This window comes from Balaenoptera ricei, chromosome 13 (genome assembly GCF_028023285.1).
Source record: "Balaenoptera ricei isolate mBalRic1 chromosome 13, mBalRic1.hap2, whole genome shotgun sequence".
Classification (NCBI taxonomy): Eukaryota; Metazoa; Chordata; class Mammalia; order Artiodactyla; family Balaenopteridae; genus Balaenoptera; species Balaenoptera ricei.
This window is the reverse complement of record NC_082651.1, coordinates 26,277,766-26,288,109: the sequence shown is the minus strand read 5'-3', so window position 1 is coordinate 26,288,109 and position 10,344 is coordinate 26,277,766. Positions and strand designations below refer to the sequence as shown.

The following is a 10,344-nucleotide window of genomic DNA, read 5'->3' as shown; positions in this document are numbered from 1 at the left end:
TATCAAACTACCACTGGCATTTTTCACAGAACTAGAACAAAAAATTTCACAATTTGTATGGAAACACAAAAGACCCCGAATAGCCAAAGCAATATTGAGAAAGAAAAACGGAGCTGGAGGAATCCAGCTCCCTGACTTCAGACTATACTAGAAAGCTACAGTAATCAACACAGTATGGTACTGGCATAAAAACAAATATATACATCAATGGAACAGGGTAGAAAGCCCAGAGATAAACCCACGCACATATGCTCACCTTATCTTTGATAAAGGAGGCAATAATATACAGTGGAAAAAAGACAACCTCTTCAATAAGTGGTGCTGGGAAAACTGGACAGCTACATTTAAAAGAATGAAATTAGAACACTCTCTAACACCATACACAAAAATAAACTCAAAATGGATTAAAGACCTAAATTTAAAGCCAGACACTATAAAACTCTTAGAGCAAAACATAGGCACAACACTCTATGACATAAATCACAGCAAGATCCTTTTGACCCACCTCCTAGAGAAATGGAAATAAAAACAAAACAAAACAAAGAAAATGGGACCTAATGAAACTTAAAAGCTTTTGCACAGCAAGGAAACCATAAACAAGATGAAGGGACAACCCTCAGAATGGGAGAAAATATTTTCCAATGAAGCAACAGACAAATATTTAATCTGCAAAATTTACAAGCAGCTCATGCAGCTCAATATCCAAAAAACAAACAACCCAATCCAAAAATGGGCAGAAGACCTAAATAGACATTTCTCCAAAGAAGATATACAGATCGTCAACAAACTCATGAAACAATGCTCAACATCGTTAATCATTAGGGAAATGCAAATCAAAACTACAATGAGATATCATCTCTCACTGGTCAGAATGGCCATCATCAAAAAATCTACAAACAATAAATGCTGGAGAAGGTGTGGAGAAAGGGAACCCTCTTGCACTGTTTGTGGGAATGTAAATTGATACAGCCACTATGGAGAACAGTATGGAGGTTCCTTAAAAAACTAAAAATAGAACTACCATACGACCCAGCAATCCCACTACTGGGCATATACCGTGAGAAAACCATAATTCAAAAAGAGTCATGTACCACAATGTTCATTGCAGCTCTATTTACAATAGCCAGGACATGGAAGCAACCTAAGTGTCCATCTTTAGATGTATGGATAAAGAAGATGTGGCACATATATACAATGGAATATTACTCAGCCATAAAAAGAAACGAAATTGAGTTATTTTTAGTGAGGTGGATGGACCTAGAGTATGTCATACAGAGTGAAGTAAGTCAGAAAGAGAAAAACAAATACCGTATGCTAACACATATATATGGAATCTATAAAACACACAAACAAAAATGGTCACGAAGAACCTAGCGTCAAGACGGGAATTAAGACGCAGACCTACTAGAGAATGGACTTGAGGATACGGGGAGGGGGAAAGGTTAGCTGGGACAAAGTGAGAAAGTGGCATGGACATATATACACTACCAAATGTAAAATAGATAGCTAGTGGGAAGCAGCCACATAGCACAGGGAGATCAGCTCGGTGCGTTGTGACCACCTAGAGGGGTGGGAGAGGGAGGGTGGGAGGGAGGGAGACACAAGGGTCAAGAGATATGGAGATATGTATAACTGATTCACTTTGTTATAAAGCAGAAACTAACACACCATTGTAAAGCAATTATACTGTTAAAATAAATAATAAATAAATAAATAAATAAATAAATAAATAAAATTGCTTTGAAAAAACACACTTGATTCAAGTGTTCAAAGAACAGAGATTTGTTTTAAGAAAATTTGTAGGAATGTGACAATTTGAAGTTTAAGAAATTGTGGATAAATGAGGATGTAACCAAAATCTAGTTGCTATTTTAAATATAAGCTAAACCACTATGGCCATCTCTTTAGACAAGCATTTTAAAATTTCAGAGATATTAAACTCCCTAAATGCCCAAGGCAAAGAAAGTATAATAACTAATGTAGGAAGCTAAGTAGATTATTAACATTCATAAAAAATTTCCAAATTAATGACCTAGAGAGAATAATATTTGAGTTTATTGATTCTAACAAAAGACACATCTGTAATAATGAGTAAATGATGGCCATTTGAGTTTTACCTTGTGGTGGGGTTGGGCTATGGTAAAGATGTGTAAAGTGGTTACTACATTTTATAACCTTGGAAAAGCTCTTTGTGAAGTAGCCTCATTATAACTAGCTTAAATTTCTTGAACTTTATAGAATCAAATTTGAAAGGCAGCCATGTTAGAATAAATATTCCATTATGATCTGTGACTTGTAAATACAGAATTTTTGAGAGAACTGAGAAGTGAAAAGTTTATCTCACCAACTGTATATTTTTTGAACACAACTACCAACTAGCTTTATTATTCTCTGTACATCCCATCATTTTAATAAACCAAATTCATCTTTGTGTGTGTGTGTGTGTGTGTGTGTTGTTGATAATGCTGTTTGGACTGGATTATTTCTGCTCCTTAGGCCTTGTAAGTGGCAGGCATGAGTTGAAACAAAACTACAAATTATATTTAGTTTAATTTAATGCAGTTTCTTTTCAAATGAAAGTAGATTTTTAGTTCATCTTTAGATTTTTAGTTCATCTTCATCTCCTTTACAACTGATACTGATGATTCCTTGTCTTTGAATTCAATGATACTGTAAAAGCTGAACTTTTAGCAATAAAGCTACAGAGAGCCAGAAATTTCAATGAGTTTTTTCAGTCCAAACAGTGTAATTGGCTTATTGAACTTGGTGACATATAAGTATGAAAATATTTTTCCTCCATCTACTGCTTATAATCATACTCTGTTGCATCTCCCCTTTTTGCCTCTTAACCACCTCTTGGGCACTTTTAGATATTAAAACACAATCCAGTCCGACTCTAATGTCATCTCCTACCTAATTCCCAACAGATGACTGACCTCTGCCTGGATGGGTTTATAGTGGGAAGGTGGTGTGGTCATTTCTTCACTTTTCCGAGCTACTTTGGGTTAGGGCAATGAGAGGGAACAGGGTAAAAGGCCCTGTACTTACTGGCTTTCTATTATAATATTTTCTTACACATTGCAGTTTTCCCAGACAACAGTGATAGATGAGTGATCCCTCTCTGTGCAAGCATGAAGATGCTGTTCTCTCTTGGGACCTTTGTATGGGTTCTTCTGAGGCACCTGCAGGAAGACCTCCAAAGATGCCCCCATAGGAGACATGACTCTGGCTTCTGCTTTTCTACCCCACTTTCCTCTTTCTGCCTCCCTGCTGTCTCCCCACAGTCTCTTGTAGACTCCATTCCAGCTACCTTGCATATGTGCCCACTCGACTCAATGCAAATGACATATCTTTGACATGACAAAGGATGAGACTGCAGGCTTCCTCCTCTTACCCCGATTTTGTCCTGCCACTTCTCACTGATTCTCATCTCCTCTAGTTCAAAAAGGCACAGGAGGGCTTTTCAGTAATCTGCTTCAAAAGCTAACTTTATAATGAGATGTGTCTCCCCTTCCTGTAGGCCTCTGCACCTCAATAAGTGAGTCCCTTTGTTCCTCCCTTGGTAGTTTGGGGAGAGGGAAACTTCCTCTCTTCATTCAGTGTGATCAAGAGGAAAAGCTGAAGCCCTTCTCTTTAGATTGACTGCTCACAATTCTGATGACATTTTGGATCCCAACCTAGTCATTTGTTAATAGGCACTGGAAGTGAGGATGGCAGGTGGAGAGTAGACAGGGTCAGTGTGGCTGGCTCTTGGTTGGCCAGAGGATGCGTCCAGTCCCAGTGGTTTTCTTTTCTTTATTAATGATGGGGTCCTTGCCTTGTCTTTGTCCCCAGTTAACTACTTGTTTTGTTAGGAAATGACCAGGATGATGTGCAAGAGCCCAGATCATCATGGACCATAAATAGGAATCTGTGCAGAACCAGATCAGAAGATGATGCCAGAAAAAGAGGGCTGGGGCCATAGTCCTGTAGACACCACTCCTCCAGCCACTCCTGGCTCAGCAGTCAGTAGCATATCCTTAATAATTGACTGATAGCAAACACCAGAACCCACTGTAATGACACCTCTGGAAGTTTGCTTCTAGTGATCTACTAATTATAATCTGGTAATTATAAATTGTTCTATTAGCTCAACAGCATGAAATTGACAATTTTTTTCTAATCAAATATCAAATATTGGTAATTGAGAATATTAAACCTAAATACAATGTGAACTTAGTCATTCTTAACCAATCCTGTTATTTTGTTTGAGTTCAGAGATGCAAACTCCCTCTGACAGAGGAGAAAAATTGAGAGTTTTCAGCCAAAAGCCCCTGACTTCTACTCTAGTTTAATAAAAAGGCAAAACTGATGAGCTTCCCCTGCTTACTGAAGGGAATTTAAACAGGGATGAAAGGGCAAACTTTAACAACAAGAGGTCTTTTTTCCTTTAAATTTAAAATAATTGTTTTGATATGTTTAAAAAATATTTCTAGTTATTCTTTTTATTAAGAAGAATAAAATAATGCCATTTGTTATCTGAAAAATAATAATGCTAAAAGAAGTCAGGGAAATCTGATTCTAGTTTTAAAATTTGTCAATTGTAAAATATTCTGTTAAGTGAATTCAGATGGAATGTTCCAGAATTACATTGTTTCCACCATTACTATTGTTTCCAGGCAGCTATGTCAAAGAAACTCTGGTTTGTGGGATATAGGTATTCTTATGAGGTTGTTAGGGAAATAAAACAGTATCATAAGCAAAAGACCTCTCTGTAATCAATATGGAAGAGAGACACAGAACATAATTTTAATATTGGGTAATTATCAGAACTACATGCATGTAAAGTACCACTAAAGGAAAAAAATAACTACAAAGTTTAGTCAGAATTTTACACAAATTTATACAGAAAAGTAGAAGACGTAACAACTGAAACTTCTGTTATCTCCTTGAGAGACCAGGGATACACTTATGATTACCTTATGTATACTTTATGTAGACCCAGAGCTAATTCTGGAGGTGCTCACAGTTTCAAGGTCAGAAGTTCTGTAAAACATACACTGCAATACTAAATGTTTGAGACTTTTAATTAGGCCTGTTGTGTGCTCAAGGATACATCCTGATGAGAGGGAAGGTGTTCTGAAGCAGTCTCCCTCCTCCAGGAAAATGTCATTGGTGTACCCTTACAAGATCCTGGTGAGAGTGTTTATTGATGGTTACATTTTTAACAAGCAATTTGTTGTGTATCACAAAACTTAAACATATTCACACATTTTAACCCTGCAATTCAAGTTCTAGAAGTAAATTTGTAATAAATATTTACATTTCTTTTATTATACAGGGAAGTTTGTCTCAGAATTTTTAGATACAAGAGGAAGAATCTAATGTCTATCAATAAGTATTGGTTAAATTAAACATGGTGCATTCATGTGATAAAATATTTTAATGTTCTGAATATATTTAATTACATGGAAAAGGCTCAAATTATTATGTGAACAAAACCCCACATGACAAAATTATTTGTATATATGATCTCAGTATTTATCCTAGATACGTTCAGGAAAAAATCCAAAGGATTTTAATAAGGCTAAGTCTATAAGATGTATGAGAGAGAACTTACATTTTACTCTATGCTTTGTCTATATTTTCTATAGTTTACATTTTTATTCAGAAAAAACAAATGCTGTCAAAAACAAAGTGAAATAAATTGTAGTGAACTAGCATTTAGTAGGAGTTGCTGTTCAAGAATATCTAATCATTTCTAATAAAAATTCTTTTCAAACTCTCCATTTGTGCTGTAGAAGGGACATCTGTTTTTATAGCTCTCTGTAGGTATCTCATTTGTACATATTTTCTCTGAGTACCTGGGGTCTATTTTATAAGTGCATTTCCGCTACAACTCCATTTGATCTTGAAAAAACATCAGACCAGGAGCTGAAAATCTAAATCACAGTTCTAACTCTGTTATGATCTGGTGATAAGTCTGTAGACACATTTATTTTTTATATTCTTTTTTAAAAAAATATTCTTTTCTATTATGGTTTATCATAGGATATTCAAAATAGTTCTCTGTGCTATAAAGTAGGACCTTGTTGTTTATCCTTTCTAAATGTAAAAGCTTACATCTGCTAACCCCAACCTCCTACTCTATCCCTCCCCCAACATGCTCCCCCTTGGCAACCACCAGTCTGTTCTCTATGTTCATGATCTGTTTATACTTCATAGATAGGTTCATTTGTGTCATATTTTAGATTCCACATATAAATGATATCATATGGTATTTGTGTTTCTCTTTCTGACTTACTTCACTTAGTATGATAATCTCTAGTTGCATCCATGTTGCTGCAGATGGCATTATTTTATTCTTTTTTATGGCTGAGTAGTATTCCATTGTATATATGTACCACATTTTCTTTATCCATTTATCTGTTGGTGCACATTTAGGTTGTTTCCATGTCTTGGCTATTGTGAATAGTACTGCTATGAACATAGGGGTGTATGTATCTTTTTGAATTATAGCTTGTCTGGATATATGCCCAGCAGTGGGATTGCTGGATCGTATGGTAATTTTTTTTTTTTAAGGATAAAATAAGTTTTTATTTATACTCTTATAGTAAAGGGGAAGCCTTAACTTGCAAGACAATTCTTCAGCAGTATGTACAACATACTTTTTATCTCCATGGAATGGAATCAAACACGAACTGAGACTACAGAGTATACACTAGAAATCAGCAAATGCCAGGAACAGAGTAGGAAAAAGACAAAGAAATGAGGCCTAAACACACAAAACCCTTCACTGGGATCTGCGGACCACAGCCAGAACCAGGGCTGGATCACATAATGGGGACAGGTTCCAGGATAGCTAGAAGGGGAGGGGGACGAGGGTGGGGAGGTGTCTGCACTGGGGTGTGGGTTTAGTATGAGGTGAACCGCTCTTGGTATTTACATAGAAAATCAGTTGGCTCTATTTCTTAGAAATACACATGGAAAGAAAGGAAGATTTGATCATTACTTTATGAATCTGTCGTTTTGCAATACCGACATCATCAGAAATAGGGACAATTCACTCAGATTCAAATTTCAGTAGCAGGAAATAAATATCAAAACATCATCACTGGCCCTCAATACAAAACCTCTACCCCACCCGACCCTCCCTCCTTGTCCCGCCCCCTCCCACCCCCTGGCGGCTACCGCTTCACTGCTGCTGTCCCCCCACAAACCACACGAGTGTCACGCGGCCCTCCCTAAGGCTGGCTGAGAGAAGCAGGAGTGAAACAGGCCAAAGACTCTGCACTGCAAATCTGTCCCCACTTCCTTTTATACCACAAACTTCTTCAAGGATCTGGTCTTTCAGCAGGAGCGATAAATAGCCTTTTAGGGGAAAAAAAAATCCTTAAAAAGAAGGGGGACTAATTTTGATTACTCCAAACTGGTCATCTTCTTAAAGTAGAGCAGTCCACAGATTCACAAAGTCTATCAAACAACGGTGAGGGTGGCCCGGGAGGAGAGGCCTGGGAGGGGCAGGAGTCCCCCGGGCACATGCGCCCGGCAGGGCTGGAGGAGCTGGTGGGTGGTCAGGACACCATGTGCTCAGAGGTCTGGCCGGCCTTCTGTCCTCCACAGAAAAAGCTGCCAAGTTGGGGTGTTTTGGTTTGAATATTCCTGGTGGGGACAGGGAATCCCTGAAGGGAAACGTTAAAAAAATATATAGTGGAAATGGGGAAGGAGAACGAGAGCTGTTGTCCAAGAGCTTCTATGTAAAAATAAAATTAAAAAATAAAAATAAAAAAAAAGAGAAGGAGAAAAAAATAAAGAGTCTCTTAAATGGTCCTGAGGGTTTTAAAGATGAACTGAAAGGAGGATAAGATGATGGAGGAGACAGACAGTTTTTATTGCTGGCCTGCCCCATGGAGCTTAGCTGGCCTCCATCCAGAGCTTCTTCCTGCTTTGGGGCTCTTCAGGCTCCGACTCCGAGCTGGAGTCTGAGCCCCCATCGAAGGCAGAGATGGTGCTGTCCTTGGCGTTGGTGTAGAGTCTGTTGTCTGAGGAGGGGTAGTTGGTCTGCAGTTGGGCACTCGACCTCGCCTTCTCCAGTGCACGGACTTGCTGCTCCAGAAGAGCATTCTGCCGCTTGAGGTCATCAATATCTTGCTGGTGTGTGTGGTTTTTCCTTCACATATACTGGATATACTCTGTGGCTTTGTCTAGGATTTGGGCCTGGGATGCCTCCTCTCCTTGGAGTGATGGGACCGAGTCCCACAAACTGTGAAAGCTGTCTTTGATGTGGTCCCTACGTTTTCGTTCCAGTGCATTATGATGACCCCGTTTGTCAGCATCGCTCTCCACCTTGATGTCATCATTATCGCTCATTTCCTATGGCCCAGGGAGCGGCCACTGCAGCAGCAGCGGCGGGGAAGGGGGAGGGGTGGAGGGGAGGGGGAAGTCACCGACAACAACAAGCCGAGTCACCCCACACACACATTCACTCACTCACTCACTCGCTCTCTCACTCACACACACACACACACACACAACACGGGCGAGAAACACCTCCTCACTGCAGCACCGGATCAACGGCGGCCCATATGGTAATTTTATTTTTAGTTTTCTGAGGAACCTCCATACTGTTTTCCACAGTGGCTGTACCAACTTACATTCCCACCAACAGTGTAGGAGAGTTCCCTTTTCTCCACACCCTCTCCAGCCATTGTTATTTGTACCCTTTTTAGTGATGACCATTCTGACCAGTATGAGGTGGTACCTCATTATAGTTTTGATTTGCATTTCTCTAATAATTAGAGATGTTGAGCATCTTTTCATGTACCTGTTGGCCATCTGTATGTCTTCTTTGGAGAAATGTCTATTTAGGTCTTCTGCCTATTTTTTGATTGGGTTGTTTGTTTTGTTGTTGTTGTTGTTGTCAAGTTGTATGAGCTGTTTGTATATTTTGGAAATTAAGCCATATTCAGTTGCATCATTTGCAATTATTTTCCCCCATTCTGTAGATTGTCTTTTCATTTTATTTATGGTTTCCTTTGCTCTGCAAAAGCTTGTAAGTTTGATTAGGTCCCATTTATTTATTTTTGCTTTTATTTCTATTGCTTTGGGAGACTGGCCTAAGAAAACATTGGCACGATTTATGTCAGAGAGTGTTTTGCCTATGTTCTCTTCTAGGAGTTTTATGGTGTCATGTCTTATGTTTAAGTCTTAAAGCCTTTTTCAGCTTATTTTTGTGTATGGTGAGAGGGTCTGTTCTAACTTCATTGATTTACATGTAGCTGTCCAACTTTTCCAACTCCACTTGCTGAAGAGAATGTCTTTTTCCCATTGTATATTCTTGCCTCCTTTGTCAAAGATTAATTTACCATAGGTGTGTGGTTTATTTCTGGGCTCTCTATTCTGTTCCATTGATCCATATATCTGTTTTTGTGACAATACCATGTTGTTTTGTTTACTGTAGCTTTGTAGAATTGTCTGAAGTCTGGGAGGGTTATGTCTCCTGTTTTGTTCTTATTTTCAGGATTCCTTTGGCAATTCTGGCTCTTTTATGATTCCATAGGAATTTTAGGATTATTTGTTCTAGTTCTGTGAAAAATGTCATTGGTAATTTGATAGGGATCACATTAAATCTGTAGATTGCTTTGTGTAGTATGGCCATTTTAACAATATTAATTCTTCCAATCCAAGAACATGGGATATCTTTCCATTTTTTTTTGAATCATCTTCAATTTCCTTTATTAACATTTTATAGTTCTCAGCATGTAAGTCTTTCACGTCCTTGGTCAGGTTTATTCCTAAGTATTTTAATTTTGGGGGGGGTGATTTTAAAATTTATTTTTTTAATATTCCCTTTCTAATATTTCATTGTTGGTGTAAAGAAATGCAACAAATTTCTGTATGCTAATCTTGTATCATGCTACATTGCTGAATCAGTTTATCAGTTCTAGTAGTTTTTGTGTGGAATCTTTAGGGTTTTCTATGTATAATATCATATCATCTGCATAGAATAACAATTTTACCTCTTCCCTTCCAGTTTGGATACCTTTTGTTTCTTTTTCTCATCTGATTGCTGTAGCTAGGACTTCCAGTACTATGTTGAATAGAAGAGGTAAGAGTGGTTATCTTTGTCTTATTCCAGATTTTAGTGTGAAGGCCTTCAGCTTTTTACCATTGATTATTATATTGGCTGTGGGTTTGTCATAAATAGCATTTATTATCTTGAGATATGTTCCCTCTATATCCACTTTGTTAAGAGTTTTTATCATTAATGGATGTTGAATTTTGTCAAATGCTTTTTCTGCATCTATTGAGATGATTGTGTGATTTTGTCTTTTCTTTTATTTCTGTGGTGTATCACATTGATTT

General features: G+C 38.0%; 1 pseudogene; it reads right to left on the bottom strand.

The window, feature by feature from the left end:
• Window positions 1-7,878: 7,878 nt before the first annotated feature.
• LOC132376832 (protein max-like) lies at window positions 7,879-8,349 on the bottom strand (annotated as a pseudogene).
• Window positions 8,350-10,344: the final 1,995 nt, after the last annotated feature.